Source organism: Hyaena hyaena, unplaced genomic scaffold (assembly GCF_003009895.1).
Source record: "Hyaena hyaena isolate Hyena2069 unplaced genomic scaffold, ASM300989v1 scaffold_650, whole genome shotgun sequence".
NCBI lineage: Eukaryota > Metazoa > Chordata > Mammalia > Carnivora > Hyaenidae > Hyaena > Hyaena hyaena.
In genome coordinates, this window is record NW_024081283.1 from 64,053 (window position 1) to 81,341 (window position 17,289).

The 17,289-nt window shown below is 47.8% G+C and overlaps 1 long non-coding RNA gene across 4 annotated transcripts; it reads right to left on the reverse strand.

Moving 5' to 3' along the window:
- Positions 1-4,233: 4,233 nt before the first annotated feature.
- On the reverse strand, positions 4,234-7,853 carry LOC120219821. 4 transcript variants are annotated; one of them, XR_005525404.1, is made up of 6 exons: positions 7,351-7,613; positions 6,878-6,928; positions 6,601-6,705; positions 5,573-5,757; positions 5,243-5,375; positions 4,234-4,612 (listed from the first exon to the last, which is right to left on the reverse strand). It is a non-coding gene; the product is annotated as an uncharacterized LOC120219821 (long non-coding RNA). The 4 variants fall into 4 exon arrangements; XR_005525403.1 differs by lacking the exons at positions 5,573-5,757; positions 7,351-7,613 and adding an exon at positions 7,806-7,853; XR_005525402.1 differs by lacking the exons at positions 5,573-5,757; positions 7,351-7,613 and adding an exon at positions 7,648-7,709.
- Between the last annotated feature and the right edge of the window lie 9,436 nt (positions 7,854-17,289).

A 17,289-nucleotide genomic window follows, 5' to 3' on the forward strand; every position in this document is an offset into this window, starting at 1 on the left:
TTGTCTCTACCCCACCAGGGATGGGTCTGCAGGAATATATATCTTCTAAACTCAATCCTTAACTGCCTCTGGGGATGTTAATTCCCAGACATCTCAGAGCTGTCTTGCGCACAGGTAGGCAAGTTTCCATAGCACTCCAGAATACCCATGAGACAAGAAATAGAGTCCTACCTTGAGATGGGAAGCTGTCAGCATGTACAGCTCCTGCGGCCACAGGTAAACTCAGAGGTGAGGCAGGGGATATGAAGCAGGGCATCTGCATGGTTTGCCACACAGGTGTTCAATAAATATCTATTGCAGGAATATGTTATATGTATGACTTACTTCTCTGACTAAGCTTCAGTTGCCTTGAGGCAGGAACCATGTATTGTGGCAGCCAGACACAGTGAATGTATGATGAGAAAAAGTAGGGTAGGTGGTAGGGGTCAATCTAGCTAATAAAAACTAGGTATAGGGACAACTGGGTATCTTAGTATGTTAAGTATCTGACTTCAGTTCAGGTCATGATCTCACGGTTCGTGCGTTCAAGCCCCACACACTGGGCTTTGTGCTGACGGCATGGAGCCTGCTTGGCATTCTCTCTCTCTCTCTCTCTCTCTCTCTGCCCCTCCCTGCTCATGTTGTCTGTCTTTCACTCTCAAAATAAATAAATAAACTTAAAAAAAAACTAAGCATAGATAAATATGTTGAGTATTATGTTTAGCTATGTCCTTAGACACACAGATGCAGGGGACAGGACATGCATTGGCAGCATGATTAAGCCTGTATTGCCAGAGGAGGGTGTCTTAATTTCCTGCGTTCTATAAGTAGGTAGGTCCTATGGTCTGAATGTTTGTGCCCCCCCCCCCCAATTAATATGTTGAAATCCTAACCCTCAAGGTGATAAGAAAGTATTTGGAAGTGGGGTCTTCGTGAAGTGATTAGGTCATTAGGATGGATCTCTCATGAATGGGATTAGTACCCTTATAAAAGAAGTCCCAGACAGATCTGTCCCTCTTCCACCACGTGGGTACACAGTGAAAAGACGCTGTCTATGAACCAGGAAGCAGGTCCTCACCAGACACCGATTCTGCCAGCACCTCATTGGCTTCCCAGCTTCTAGAACTGAGAGGGGCGCCTGGGTGGCTCAGTCGGCTGAGTGTCCGACTTCGGCTCAGGTCACGATCTCGCGCTTCGTGAGTTTGAGCCCCTCATCAGGTTTTCTGCTGCAATGAGAGAGAAAAGTTAAATGTTTATACTCAGATCCCCAGAGCAATAGCTTAAAAAGTACAGAAAGATAATAAAAAACACAACTGATACATTAAAACAGAATAATGAAAAGTGTTTCAATAACCCCAAATAAGGAAGGAAAGGATGCACACAATTATGGAGGCTGAGAGATACCTAGAATTCCAGAGGTATTTTTGAAATCTTAACCCTCAAGGGGTTAAGGAAATAAATACATATATACAATTTATTATTAAATAATGAATAATATTTATTATTTATTAATAAACAAACACTTAAAAATTAAAACTGAGTCATAAATTTCTGTTGTTGATAAACCACCCAGTTTACAATATTTTGTTCACCACTCAGTTTCTAGTACAGTATTTTGTTACAGCAGCCTGAACAGACTAAGACAGTAGGGTTGACACTTTCCCATGTGCTCCCATTTGTGAGGATCAAATGAGATAAGTGTTTTGAGAAATATAAAGCTTGAGGCATGAGATGTCTGGAGTTTGGTTGGCTTGAGCAACGGCGACTGGTCCCCCTCTCCCAAGGGCAACGTGACCACAGGTATCAGAACGTTAAATGTGCAAAGCATTTAGTCACAGAATTCTGTGGGGTTCTTGGGTCTGGGGCTGACATAACTGCTCTGTAGGGGCCTCAAAGCTCAGAGGGCACCATGAACCTCAAAGACAGATCAAGGTCTCAAGCTTTGCAGACCCAAGGTCTTGGAAGGAAAACTTTCCTTCCACAAGTGAAAAGGAGACCAAGATGTTGCATTTGAAGGCTGTGGGTGGGGATGGCTGACCCTCCAGCTGTGATTCCATCTTGCCTTTCATCTGCCTTAGAAATGATCTGTAGGGGGAGGAAAGGATCAGAACTCAGGCATTGGGCACAACTAGGGCTGTGCTGTCTGAGCCCCACACCCCAACTTTTCCTATGTTCTGATCTCAGCTCTCTCACCTCCAAGACTCCAGTCAGGTCCAAACCCTACCCATCTTGCCTCCAGACAAGTCTGTAGAAAGAGTTTGCTTGAAAATCAAATTTTCAATCCAAATTTGGGTCAGCCTGAAATTGCCCTTCTTCTTCTTTTTAAAGTGTATTTATTTTGAGAGAGAGAGAGAAAGCATGAGCAGGGCAAGGGCAGAGAGAAAGAAAGAGAGAGAGAATCCCATGCAGGCTCTACACAGTCAGCGCAAAGCCCAACATGGGGTCGAACTCATAAACCCGTGAGGTCATGTCCTAAACTGAAACCAAGAGTTGGATGCTTAACCGACTGAGCCACTCAGGCGCCCCCTGAAATTGCCCTTCTTGAGAGCGCCAGGCAGGTGTGGGGGATGGGAGGCTTCCCCTCAGGTTTTAATCAGCTGACTTGTGACTCAGACTAGAGAATGGTTCAATGACATCCTAAAATGGGAAGAAACAAGGAATTTTCAATGAGTACACTGACTTCCACTGCACCCCTCCCCACCAAATTCGGAGCAAGTCTCCATAGCAGTCTTGATGTGAATAAGCCTTGAGACAAGGGACTCAGGCACTGTCAGACTACAGGCCTTTCCCCAGCCCTTATCTCTCATTCTGTCTCTTTCCAGGGACTTTCCACTAGACACAGGGCTGGTTGGTCCCCTGAGCCTGAAGAGAATGGCAGCTTCTTGTTTGCACACTTGACAGAGCCATGGCAACCGGTCCCCATCACAGGGTCAGTCACAGGACCAGTGATGTGGTCCAGCAACCAATCCAAGCTAAGGAGGCTTGGCTGCCATGGTGACAGAGATGGGGACCAGTTTTTTTGAAAGAGGCAAAAGGCTAGAGCACTTCTGAGGTGCAGGCTGACTCCGGATGCAGTCCAGCTAAGAGGTTCCCAGCAATGCTGCCCCGATCTTCGTCTAAGGTACCAGCAGATCCCACCTGGACAACTCAGTAGCCCTGGACGGTTCTACTTTGTTCTTCTCTTGTCCATTTCATAATCCATTTTCCAGCAGCATCACTATATCCTTAAAGAATGTTAATCATATCACCTTTCCCTTGCTGATGATTTCCCACTACACTTTGAACAAAACCCAAACCCGTCTTATAGACCCACGTAGTCCTTGGGCCCATTCTGCTGCCAAAAGCCTTTCTGTTTGTTTTCCTAAGAAGCCAGGCAACCTCACCTGAGGGCAATTGTATTTGTAATTTTCTCTGCCTTGGGGATTCTTCCTCCAGATCTTCCTCTGGCTGCTTCCAGGGTGTCCTTTAGGTCAAAGTTCTAATGTCACCTCCTCGAGCTATCCCTAGTGTGGAAAAGTCTGATGTGTCATGCAGCCCAACCTCTATAGGGGCCCTGGAGAGGAAGGGTGGGGCTGGGGTGGGGGAAGGTTGGGTCGGGAGACTGGGTCTGGCCCTGGCTTTCAGTTTCTCAGCTGGAAAGATGGATGGATAACTAAGAGGCGGGTAGTTTTCTACCTGGGCCCCAGAGAGCTCAAGGGTCCAAGAGGATGCCCAGGAGCCTTCCCAAGTGCCTTCCTTCATGCCACCGAGAAGAGCAAGGGGGAGGCTGAATGTGAGGGGTTCTGGGCACTCCTCTCCCACTTAAGGATAGTAGCTTTATATTTATGTATATATGTGTGTGTATAAATATACCTGTTTGTGTGTGTGTGTGTGTGTATGTGTGTGTGTGTGTGTATACAGAAATAGAAAGAAATGTATATAGATATATGGGTGTGGATGGATGAGCAAGGTGAGAATTTAGGGTCATGTCATACTCAAGATTTTCTCAGAAAAACAGGGAGCCCATATATTTTTTAAGTTGTGAAACCTCTCAAGTAGATTTCTGCAGGCCCTTCAAGCTCTGTGCCTGTGTTTGATCTTACAGAGCGAGGGTGGGCTGCAGGACCCCAGCCCCTTGCATCCCCCAGGTGCTGCAATCTGTGAAAAGCCGTCTGTGAGAGAGAAAGTGGGGGCGCCCTCCAGTGGGCAAAGGGAGAATTTCCCCTCAATCCGGCAGCCACTGGCATTTTTCATATATTGTCTTAATACACACAGCAACACCAGAGGGGTTGTATTTATTACCGTTCCCATTTTCCAGATGTGGAAGAAGGGACTTGAAGAGCCTAGGTAATGTGTCTGAGGTCGCAGCTGGGCAGTGGCAGAGTGAAGATTGGGCTGTCTCTGTTCTCTTCCATCCTCCAGGCCCTCTCTTCCAGAAGGTTCTCCATCAGGCTCAGTGAAATCACTTCTTACCAACCAACGTCTATCCCCTCTTCATCCCGTCTCCCTCTGTAAACAGGCTCTTGGTGGGCTCAGTGTTTCTGGACAAGGCCCGGCCCTCACCTGCAGCGAGGCCTTGCTGTGGTTGGTTGTCTCTTGGCAAAAACATTTCAGACTTCAAGCATTGTTCCTTGTTCACCTTGCTCACCGGTCTCTGAGGGGAAGGAAGCCAGGAGTCAAGGGTGAAGAGAAAACAGCGGAAAAAGCCCAGAGGAAAAGAGATGGGATCTAAATGAAGAATTTCAAAACCCCCGAGGGACTCTCACCTTAGGGAACAACAATTAAAGTTTCCTTTTGCACTTTCGCCTAGAAGGCGAAGACTAAGCCAGGGATACCCCAGAGTAGCCATGTGTCTCAATTCCCTCCCTTTGCAGACATGACTAAGGCATCATGGGATTGCTTCTGGCTGAAACCAGACAGGTGCTCTTTTCATTCTATTCACTGGACTTCTTTTTTTTTTTTTTAATTTTTTTTAAATGTTTTATTTATTTCTAGGAGAGAGACAGCATGTGCAGGGGAGGGTCAGAGAGAGAGGGAGTCACAGACTCTGAAACAGGCTCCAGGCTCTGAGCTGGCAGTCAGCACAGAGCCCGACGTGGGGCTCGAACCCACGAACCGTGAGATCATGACCTAAGCGAAAGTCGGACGCTTACCCAACTAAGCCACCCAGGTGCCCCTATTCACTGGACTTCTGACAGCTTCCACCGGCAGCCCTGACACTCCTTCCCTTCCCAGTTGCTCTATCAGACATGTGCAGTGTGGGCAGACCACCGGCCTCACACACCTCAGCGTAGTGGTTTTGGTGGGAAAGGCCGCCTACCCATCCCTCACATAGGACTTCGAGGCGTGGAGCCTGGGCATGTGCTCCATCTTCTGGGGCTTTACATCTTGAGTGACATCATCCTTCCAGAACAGTCCTGCAGAAAGAAAGGGAGGAGTGTGAGTTGACACTTGGGACAATCGGGTTGGCCTACCCCAGAAACCAGAGTGCGATTGGAACTTGTGCTTTCCCTGAAGTACACCAGGGCCACAGGGCATTGGAGGGATCCAGAGACCGGCTGGTGTGCAGGGGTTTGCCTTCTGCCCCCCTCAGCATTGGAATCCCTGTTCTTACCGGTTCTGTGACCCTGGGAAGCTTAATTAAATTGGCCGAGCTTCAGTTTTCTCAGCCACGAAATGATGAACCATTGTTGAATTTCAGGAGGTAATCCACGTAAGTTTCTTAGCACAGCGGTTGGTGGGCAATAAGTAGCCAAATGTGAATTTAACGATGGTGCTGTTATGAGGACCAAATGGAAGCTGAGGACACATACAGTGTTTTTAAAACTCTAAGGCATGGCTTGCACATCATACACTATGACCATCAAGAGCAGTCATTCGAACTCTAAGCAGATCTCCCTTCTGAACTCTGCAAGCATGAAACCCCGCTTTCAAGGAGGAGCAGACACGCTTCCCCAAAGAATCCCCTCCCAGTCTGCACCCCTATCTGTCATGCTTCTATTGGCCATACATTCTGAGCTGCCTACTCCCCCAATTCAGAGTCTGGAATATGTGTCTGGGAGGGAAAGGTTCTGACTGGGATCCCTGTGATTCCTGGCTCTGAGCACTCAGCACAGGGTGGGGGGCATAGGGCTAGTCCCAAGGTGACCGATGCAGACCTCCTCCAAGGACTTCTAATCGCTTTTACTGTGCTCCTCTAAAGAAGGCAAGTGAGGGGCGCCTGGCCGGCTTGGTCGGTTGAGTGTCTGACTTCGGCTCAGGTCATGATCTCACAGTTCGGTTTGTGAGTTGGAGCCCGACATCGGTCAGGCAGGACCCAATGCACCGACATCTGTCAGCACAGAGCCTGCTTCAGATCCTCTGTCCAACCCTTCTGCCCCTCCCCGCTCGTGTGCTCTCTCTCTCTCTCTCTCTCAAAAATACCAAATATATATATATTTTTTTAAATAAAGAAGGCAAGTGAGAACTGCTTCCCCATGAAGGCTGGGAGATCACCCGCCCTGTCCCGCTCAGGGTCTGAGCAGGTGAGGCTCCAGAGGTGAGGATGAAGACAAAGTTTCAGGCAGAGAAATTTGTGGAAGGTGCTTTTAATGTCTGCGATCCCACAGCCAAGCCTCTCTCTTCCAGCTCTTCTGGTCTCACCTTGAGGTACGAGCCACCGAAGCACACCTTGCCAGTATCGGAAGACCAGGTTGACGACTTCTTGCTGGGACCTGGCTGGCTGCATGCCCACCTGGGGCTGTCCCTCTAAGGGCACAAAATGGCATTAGCAGGGCCCTTGGCCAAAAGCCTTCAAGAGGGTCTGGTAGCAGAGAAGCAGAACCCCCCACCACCGTCATGCTGGGATCCCTCCCCCTTCCCAGTTACGGACTCTCCCCCATCACCACCCTTTCCTCTTTACCCTCTGGGTCTCACTCACCCTTAGCACAGGCTTCCAGGTAAGAGCAGAGTCTTTGGGCAAAGAGACAACCTGTGGATGGACAGGCGAGCAGAGCCTCAGAGGGCTACAAAAATTGAATGGACAGACAGGCAGACAGGGTAGGGATGGGGGGGGAAGAAGTTGGGCCGCTTCCTGGGTGGAGAGCTGGAAAGAGTTCCAGAATCCTTGAACGACTGAAGCCTGGGAGCTGGGTTCAGACTGTTGGGCCTGGGGATCCCAGGTTCTTATCCTGAAAGCCACAGTATACCCAGCTACACAATTCGGGGAGTAACTTTTCTACCATAGGGGCCCTCCTCAGTCCAGATAGATGGGGGGTCTGGGGGGTGGGGAGTGGAGGGAAAATCCAGAATATGAAAGGGTTCAGGCATCTGCACAGGGCCTGAGGCCCCTCCGCGCCCCTTCCGCACTCTGCAGAGCCCCAGGCCGCAGAAAGGCCAAGTTCAAGGACTCACGGAGGACACGTGGAGGGCCACGACCGTGGGGAAGGCTAGGCTGCTCCCGCAGCCGTCCCAACCGGCTTCGCCAGGCAGGAGGGTAAGCCCAGGCCTCCTCTGGAGGTCGAGGCTGGATGCCTGTGGCTCGGCTCCTTCCGCCTACCTCTCAGCTCTGGATACCTGCACCTTGGCCCTCCACGTGCGTTTTTCCCCGTGGCTTCGTGGCCTCGATCTGTCCCCTCTGGTCGGGGATCCCCACCATTCCTCCTGCTGCACCCCTAATCTCCCCTGGGGCCCACTTCGCTTCCATCCTACCTCCTACCTCCACCTTCCGATTTTTAACCCCTACCCCCACCCCGCGGCTTGCACGACGGCCTCTGACTTTCCCCACCCCGCACGGTTCCCCCAGCTTCGTGCACCAACCGCTCCCACAATCCCCACTTCCCGGCCCTTCCCCCAGCTTTCCTCCTGACCGTGGGGACTAAAAGCGTCCCAGCCCCCGGGGCAGCTGCTCAACAGCAGGAAGCAAAGAATCAGACGCATCCCCGCAGGTCCCCGGCCCCCCCCCCGCGCGCGGCGCGCCGGCTCCACCGCGCCAATCGCGGCGGCCAAGGCCAGACCCCAGCGGCAGCTGCGAGCGCCCCACTCCGGCAGCTCCAGCTCGGCCAATGGCGGCGGCCGGTGACAAGGCCCCCAACCCCGGCTTTTCCCGGTCTTGGCGACAGAGTCCTGCTGTTAATAGTGGGCTGCTCCTGAATATAGTTGACCATCGCTCTAGAATCCCCTCCACACACCCCCATTCTCCCACCCCCCATCCCCAGAAGCTTAACCTCCATCTCCTTATCTCCAGGTATTAAAGATGTGGGGAGGGGGAAAGGGGGTGCTGGATATCTGCGTAGGTGTGACTCTGTAAACAGACCCCTGGGCATAGTTCTTGAGAAGTAGGGTCCCCGACGTGAGTACTCCTGGGGTCAAATCCAAGCATGGGCAGGTAGCCCTTTAACTTCTCTGGGCTCCAGTTCACCTCTAACAGGAGGATTATAATAGGATCTGGCTCACAGTCTTCCTAGAAGGATGAATTAGTTTCATACTCCGTGAAGCATTTAGAAGTATGATCGGACTGGCACATAGTAAGCACTCAGTTAACATTAGCCATGACTGTTCTCCCATCCTGCCTTTTTGTCATTGCCCCATGCCATCGCCATTGTCCAGGCCACCATCATCTCTTACCTGCTACTTAGTTGCATCTCATCTGGTTGCTTGGAATAACTGATAAACTGGGGTGTGTTCCAGGAGCCCAGAATGGCGTCTGGTACCCTCACTTGCAGGGCTCAATAAATATATGCTTGAATATATGTTGTTCCACTCTTGCCTCCCAATGATCTCTTTTCTAAGCACCCGGAGGAGCTTTCTAAAATAGAAATTGAAGGATGCTTCTCCATTGCTTCCCCTTCTTCCACGGCTTTCCTCTACACTTTAACTACTGAACCACCTATAAGGTGCACATGACCCAGCCCCACCTTCCTATCCATCATATTTTCTCCTCTCCTCTTCCTCTCCATGTTCCAGCCACAACAGCTTCCTTTCCATTCGTGAACCCCTGAGCTGTTCTTGCAGCCTGTTTCCTCCTCTCCCTGCCCTTATGGTCGCCTCTTTGTTTTGCTATAAACCCCGCCCTTTCAGAGATGTTTCTTCTCCCTATGCATCATGACTGCCTCGCTTTCCTCACAACGCCTACCTCTACTTATAATGACTTGTTCCTTTGCTTACCTGTTTATTTTTTTAAGTTTACGTTTTTATTTATTTATTTAAACATTTTTTATAATGTTTTATTTATTTCTGAGAGATAGAGAGAGACAGCATGAGCAGGGGAGGGTCAGAGAGAGAGGGAGACACAGAATCCGAAGCAGGCTCCAGGCCCTGAGCTGTCAGGACAGAGCCCAACGCAGGGCTTGAACCCACGAACCGTGAGATCATGACCTGAGCCGAAGTCGGACGCTTAACCGACTGAGCCACCCAGGTGCCCCCGTTTTTATTTATTTTTGAGGGAAACAAGACAGTGTGAGCAGAGGAGGGGCAGAGAGAGAGATTGAGAGAATCCCAAGCAGCCTCTGTGCTGTCAGCACAGAGCCTGACCTGGGGCTTGAACTCAGAAAACCATGAGATCATGACCAGAGCCCAAACCAAGAGTTGGATGCTTAACCAACTGAGCCACCCAGGTGCCCCTCCTTGTTTGTTTCTGCCTCTTCACTGGAGTAGTGTCAGTTGCTGGGGAAGGGCAGGGGACATGTCTGTTTCATTTACTGTCACACCCTCAGTGTCTAGCTCCAGACCTATGCTCAATACATATTTGTTGAACAAATGAAAGAGACTCTGGGTCCAGAGACAAGTATGAAACCTCTCTGCCTCAGTGTTCTCATCTGTTAGATGGGCATCCTATGAGGGAGACCGTGAGAATGAAATGGTGAGGATGAATGAAAATAGTGTCATGCTATACAAACACAGCGGGAGTTGAATTCTGCTCCACCTTAGCTTCAGCCTCCCTGGGATTCTCAGATCACAGCCCAAGCCCCAATGGGTGGGTGGGTGGAAGACCTTGAAACCCAGAAGGACAGATCTGATAGAGTATCAGGAGCAGAACGCAGGAGTTCTGCTTCACAGCTCATCGGGGAGATGGGGTGAGAGAACCCAGCTAGTCCCAGAGCACAGAAGCTGCCCACCCTGATGTGGAGAGAGGGAGCCCCAAGGCAGCCTCACCAAAACCAGACTAAAGCTGGACTCAGCCTTGGAGTCCTCCCAGCAGCTTTTGTCTGTGGGTTACTTTGGGGGGCAGGGAGGCAATGAGTGAGGAGGCGTGGGCTTCCATTACTGTGCCTCCTCTTGGATATCCAGGAAGGAGATATTATCGGTGTGTTGAGGTCTGCAAGACCTGGGCCACAACTCTTTGTCAGGCAGCAGGGTCTTCCCTCAAGGACATGATCATCCCTGGTGAGAATCTCCTGGAAAATGAGGCTGTGCAATGAAGGAGCAAAGGAAGGGAGGTCTCCAGTCCCTGGAAGCTGAGTTCTGTGAAGAGCAGCGCCCCCTGGGGGAAGCAAGGGGAGTCTGGCCAGGGAAGGGCCGATTCTCCTGGAAAACTGGACCCACCTCGTCTATTCTCTGCCCAGGACCAATCCTGAGCTTCTCAGGTGTATTAGGCAAGAAGAGGGCATTTCTTTACATCTAATAACCTGATCATCTTAGAGGCAACCGCTCTTTCAGTTTAAAATGGACTTAATGCCAACTTTTGTGTTTGGAGGGCTTTTGGAATTTTTCCTCACTTTTTAATGAGTGTAATTACTTGATGATTGTGAAAAGCGATACAGATAAGCAAAAGTGGTTAAGATATAAAGGTGCAACTCAACAGATTATTAGAGTGTGAAGAACCATGTCATACTCTCCAGGCAACAGAACACTGCCAGTACCCCCCAGAAACACCTCCTTGTGCTTTCCAGATTACAGCCCTCCTTCTCCCCAAAGTTAATCACTCTCCTGACTTTGTGAGCATAACTCCCTTCCTTATCATTGTCGTTGTGCAACGTGAGCAAGCACACATTTCTAAAGACTCGTGTTTAGAAATGTAATTATATGGTTTACTAACTTTGTAAGGCTCCTGCAACCAATCACAAGCTTGGTGGCTAAAACAAAAAGGTATTCTCTCTGGGCACCTGGGTGGCTCAGTCGGTTAAGCATCCAACTTTTTTTTTTTAATGTTTATTTATTTACTTTTGAAAGAGAGAGAGAGACAGAGAGAGAGATAGAGATAGAGAGAGAGCAAGTAGGGGAGGGGCAGAGAGAGAGGGAGAATCCAAAGCAGGCTGTAAGCTCTGAGCTGTCAACACAGAGCCTGACATGGGGCTTGAACTCACAAACCACAAGATCATGACCTGAGCCAAAGTCGGATGCTTAACCAACTGAGCCACCTAGGTGCCCCAAGCATCTGACTTTTGACCTCAGCTCAAGTCATGATCTCACAGTTCGTGAGTTCAAGCCCCACGTCAGGATCTGCGTTGGCAATGCAGAGCTTCTTTGGGATTCTCTCTCTCTCAAAATAAATAAACTTTAAAAAATGTTATCAGAATGTATTCTGTCACACTTCTGGAGGCCAGAAGTCCAAAATCAAGGTGTTGGCAGGGCAGTGCTCCCTCCAAAGGCTCTAGGGAGTATCCTTGTTTGCTCTCCTAGCTTCTGGGGACTCCTGGCATTCTTTGGCTTGTGACAGCATCTCTGCCTCCACCTTTGTGTCTCTGTGTGTCCACATCTCCCTCTCTTTTCTCTTATAAAGACACCAATCATTGGATTTAGAGCCCACCTGAAATCTGGGATGATTTCATCTTGAGATCTTAAACTAATGACAGTTTTAAGACCCTTTTTCCAAATTAGGACACATTCTAAGGGCCCGGGGATGCAGCAGTTTTGGGGATATGCTATTCAAGTCACTATATCACAATATATGTTATTTTGTGCTAACTGCTTTTGTTCAACATGATATTTTATTTCTTAAAGTAATGTCGATGCCGAATGTGGGGCTCGAACTCATGACCCCAAGATCAAGAGTTGCATACTCTACTGACTGAGCCAGCCAGGTGCCCCAACATTATATTTTAAAGACTGGCCTATATCATCTTTTAATAAATGTTTACTTATTTTGGGGAGACAGAGAGCAGGGGAGGGGCAAAGAGAGAGGGGGACAGAGGATCCAAAGCTGGATCTGTGCTGACAGCAGAGAGCCCAATGCAGAGCTCAAAGTCACAAGCTGTGGGGTCATGACCTGAGCAAAGTTGCAAGCTTAACTGACTGTGCCACCCAGACACCCCAACTTACCCATGTCACTGAATGAAACAGCACTGTATTAATTTTCATTGCCTCATAGTCTTCCATTGTGTGATAATGTTACATGACAATTCAGACTAGGGCGTACTATAAAGCCAAGGGACCTCTAGCTCCGGGGGTCTTTGTCTTCACAGACCCCTTCCAAGGCTCTGGGAGGAGACTTAGCAATGTGTTCACATGATCAAATATTTGTATATGATTTACAGAAGTAACTTGTTATACTATTCACATTCTCATTATACCCTTTTCTTGCCTGATCGTCCTGGATAGAAGCTCTAGTATAATCTTGACTAAAATTGGTGAGAGTTGATGTCCTTGTCTTATTTCTGATCCTTAGGCGGATAGCTTTCAGTCTTTCACCACTGAGTATGACGTTTATCTGTGGGTTTTTCATGGATACCCTTTATCAGGGTAAGGAGGTTCCCTTCTATTTCTGGCTGTTAAATATTACTTTTTTTTTTTTTTATCATGAAACGATGTTGGGTTTCGTCAAATGCTTTTTCTGCATGCATCTATTGAAATGATCATGTGATTCTTGCCCTTTATTCTATTAATATGGCATATTATGTTGATTGGTTTTCATAAGTTGAACCAAGCCTGCCTTCCTGGGATAAGTCCCACTGTGTCATGATAAATAGTCCTTTTTACTTGTTGCTGGGTTCAGTTTGCTATTCTGTTGAGAATTTTTGCATCTATATTCATAACAAGTGAATTTCTTTCCTTTTCTTTTCATGTGATGTCTTTGTCTGGTGTTGATGTCAAGGTAATAACTGATGTTCTCTTTTACTTTTTAGAAGAGTTTGTGAAGAGTTGGTGTTAATTCTTCCTTCAATGTCTTCATTCTTATATTTGCTTTCATACTAAATTTTTTATTTGTAATTTTGTATTCTTCTACTTAAAGAGGGTCTCCAAATTGTATGTTTCAACCCCCACAAAACTGGGATCTCTCCCAGAGTCTACTGTATTGTGTATGGACCCTTGGGTTGTTTCCGGTTTGGGAATCTTGTGAACAGTTGCTTGAATGTTCTTGCACATCTCCTGGTGCACCTGCAGGTGCTTTTGATGCCAGCAGGCTAGGTCCAGGGACCCAGAAGGTGCCCCGCAGGACCAGCCAAGAGGGTCCCTGGCTGTGTGCAGGATAGAAATCAAATGCAAGTCAGCAGGAGGTGAAAGCAGAATTCATTGAAGGTAGAGAGAGAGTGTAGCTACAAAATGTCTGGGAGACTCAGTAAGGAAAGGAGAGAGAGATTCACCTTTGCTTGGGATCTGGGGTTTTTATTGAGGATTGAGGTCTGGAGTATGTGTCCCCTTGGGTATCCAGGAAATGGTTAGACAAAGACAAGGGCCCAGGTGTTCTTAGTGTTGAGACGTCTACTGTTGGTGGTCTGGAATACACATATGATAGCTTCCTCCGGTCATTTTTTTTTTTTAATGTTTTATTTATTTCTAGGAGAGAGACAGCATGAGTAGGGGAGGGTCAGAGAGAGAGGGAGTCACAGACTCTGAAACAGGCTCCAGGCTCTGAGCTGGCAGTCAGCACAGAGCTTGACGCGGGGCTCGAACCCACGAACCGTGGGATCATGACCTAAGCGAAAGTCGGACGCTTAACCAACTAAGCCACCCAGGCGCCCCTCCTCCGGTCATTTTCATCTGGCTCTTCCTCAGGTGTTATCTAAAGAAATCATCAATTCTGTCCGTTCCAAGGAGGACATATAGTTTTTGCACTATAAGGCATAAAGTGGGTGTGCAGCCTTACCAAGAATAGAAGCAGGAAAAGCAGATTTCTATGGAGCCCTTTGACTTCCCAATCTCACTTTTACTGAGGGCATCTACTGGAGTAAAATAGCAGGGCCAGTGAGGCTAATGCCAAACTAATGTCCTGAACTGTTGTCAACTCACATTCCCACTAACATTGTTGCAACAGTTCCCGTGGCTCCACATCCTCACCAACACTTGGTATTGTCAGATTTTATTTTTTATTTATTTTATTTTATTTTTTAAATATATTTTTTATTTATTTCTAGGAGAGAGAGAGAGAGAGAGAGACAGCGTGAGCAGGGGAGGGTCAGAGAGAGAGGGAGACACAGACTCTGAAATAGGCTCCAGGCTCTGAGCTGGCAGTCAGCACAGAGCCCGACGTGGGGCTCGAACCCACGAACCGCGAGATCATGACCTACGTGAAAGTCGGACGCTTAACCGACTAAGCCACCCAGGCGCCCCTATTGTCAGATTTTAAAATGTTGTCTGTCCTAACAGGTGTGTGGCAGGGTCTTATCACGGTTTTTATTTACGTTAGATTAAATCGTATGAAATTGCCATTTTGTCCGTCAAAGCGGTCAAACACAGTTTCGTGATTTGGCCAAAGTCTTCTGATGACTGATGAAGCAGAGCATGTTTTCATATATTTAATGGCCGTTTAGAATCTCCTCTTTTATGAAGTGCCTGTTTAAGTAATTTGCCCATTCCTTTAGACGTCTGACTTTTCTTATTGACTCTAGGTCTTATATACTCTGAATATGAGCTCCATGTCAATTACATGGGTTACAAATAAGCCTTCTAATCCTCTTAGAGAGGTCTTAATTTCAATGAGGGCAGATATGTCAATACTTTCCTCTACGTTTAGTGTTCTTTGTATCCTACTTAAATCTTTCCCTAACCAAGGTCGCATTCTCCTCTAATATTTTCTAAAAGCTTTATTATCTTGCCATGTACATTTAGATGTAAAATCCATTTGCAATTGATTTTGTGTGTTTGTGGGAGGCAGGGCTCCAACTTAATTTTTCCATATGGATATCCAATTTTCATAGCACAATTTATTGAAAAGATCATCTGAATTGCCCCTTCCCTCACAAATCCAGTAATAGCTATTCACTTGTCTCTATAGGTTCTATTGGTCAGTGGACCCTTGAAACAATAATATACTCTCTTAATCACTACGGTTTTGCCATCAGCTTTGGTAACTGATAAGGTGATTGTCTTCTTCAAGCGTGTTAGCAATTTCCATATATATTATAGAATCAACTTGTCAACTTCCACAGAATAAGAAAAGCAGGGAGGAGCAAACCTGTTGACATTATTATCAGGATTGCACTGAATCTATCAATTTCGAGGATAACCAATATTTTTAAAATATTGAGTTTCGCATCCACAAATAACACCTATCTTGCAAATTGTTTGGACCTCCTTTCATATAATTCTTTTCTGTAGAACTCTTGCATACTTTTTATATTTTATTCATAGGTACTGGATTATTATGCATTGTAGAAGTTGTTCTTTTAAAATTTTCATTTTCACACTATTCATTGCTGGCCTAAAGACATAGAATTAATTTCTGTGTATTGATTTCTGAGCCAGCTACCTTGATAAACTCTCTTATTAATTCAAATAATACAGCTTTTGGAATTTCTTTTTTTTTTTTAATGTTTTATTTATTTCTAGGAGAGAGAGAGACAGCATGAGCAGGGGAGGGTCAGAGAGAGAGGGAGTCACAGATTGAAACAGGCTCCAGGCTCCGAGCTGGCAGTCAGCACAGAGCCCGACGCGGGGCTCGAACCCACGAACCGCGAGATCATGACCCAAGCGAAAGTCGGACGCTCAACCGACTAAGCCACCCAGGCGCCCCAGCTTTTGGAATTTCTATGTAACAGATCATAACAAAAGGAAGTTTACTCCTCCCCTTTCAGTGCTTCTTTTATCCTTTGTCTCACCATATCACCCAAGCTAAGGACTAACAGTACAAGGTCGACTAGAAATAGAAAACCACGGGGGCGCCTGGGTGGCTCAGTCCGTTGGGCATCTGACTTCGGCTCAGGTCATGATCTCAAGGTTCGTGGGTTCGAGCCCCGCGTCGGGCTCTGTGCTGACAGCTAGCTCAGAGCCTGGACTGTTTCAGATTCTGTGTCTCCCTCTCCCTCTGACCCTCCCCTTCTCATGCGTCTCTCTCTCTCTCTCTCTCTCAGATATAAATAAAACATTAAAAAAAAATTAGAAAACCAGGCATCCTTGTCTGACTGTCCCTCTCCAAGGGATACTGTTTAGGCTCCCCCACCAGCAGACCTGAGACCAGGATCCAAGTGCAAGGAGTTTATTTGGGAAGTGAAGGTAAACACTGGTAGGGGTGTGGGGATGTGAGATGAGGGAGGGAGGGTGGCCTGTAAAAGAGTGTGTTTTCAGGCTTAATTCTGGAGCTTGATTCTGCCGCAAAGTCAGGGAGCCAGTGTAAACTACCCACATCTGAGTGATCTCCCAGGATATGAGGGAGCTGGAGTTTTCTTCTAATATTGGCCTTCTGGTTGGAGCTGTTCTGGGGTGGGGAAAATTCATTCCTAAGTGTCACGCGTGGGAAACTGTAGTCGAGCAGCCAAAGCCAGCCCCCAGGCAAAGTGTAGCTATGGGCAGTTGGACATCGGGCCAAGTCTACTGAAGTGATCAAAGTGAAGGACAGATGTGGGTTAGTATAGGTGTCTTCTACCAACACCTCTGTGTTTTACATGACAAACAGCATTGGCAGTCCCCATGGAAGAGCAGCAACTGCCTAAGTCAAGATCTCTCCACACGTCCTCCAAAAGTCGCCCAGTTCAACCAAAGGAAGGGAGGAAATAAAAATACTCATATCTCGGGGCGCCTGGGTGACCCAGTCAGTTAAGCGTCCGACTCTTGATTCAGGTCATGATCTGTTTCTGGAGTCCAAGCTCCATGTGGAGCTCTGCAAGACAGCATGGAGCCTGCTTAGGTTCTCCCTGCCCCTCCCCTGCTCACGCTCTGTCTCTCTCAAAAAAAACTTAACAAAACTACTCGTATTTCGTGGTTACAGCACTTCGAGAAAATACTACAGGCTTTGGTGATAAAGTGCTGCCACCTGGTCTCTGCTGTTCTGAGCGCCTATCATCACAGCAGCACGAGGGAGCTCAGCTCCAAAGCAGCGTTCTCCCGTGAGCCCAGCCTCCGAAGGCCTGGGCTCCTCAGCCAGCAAGAGGCTCGTAAGGGGGACAGTGCTGCATGCCAGCGTCTGTCACCAGCACACTTTGCACTAACGAATAAGACTGCTGGTGCTTAGGAAAAAAGCCACAAAGCAGGCAAACTGCA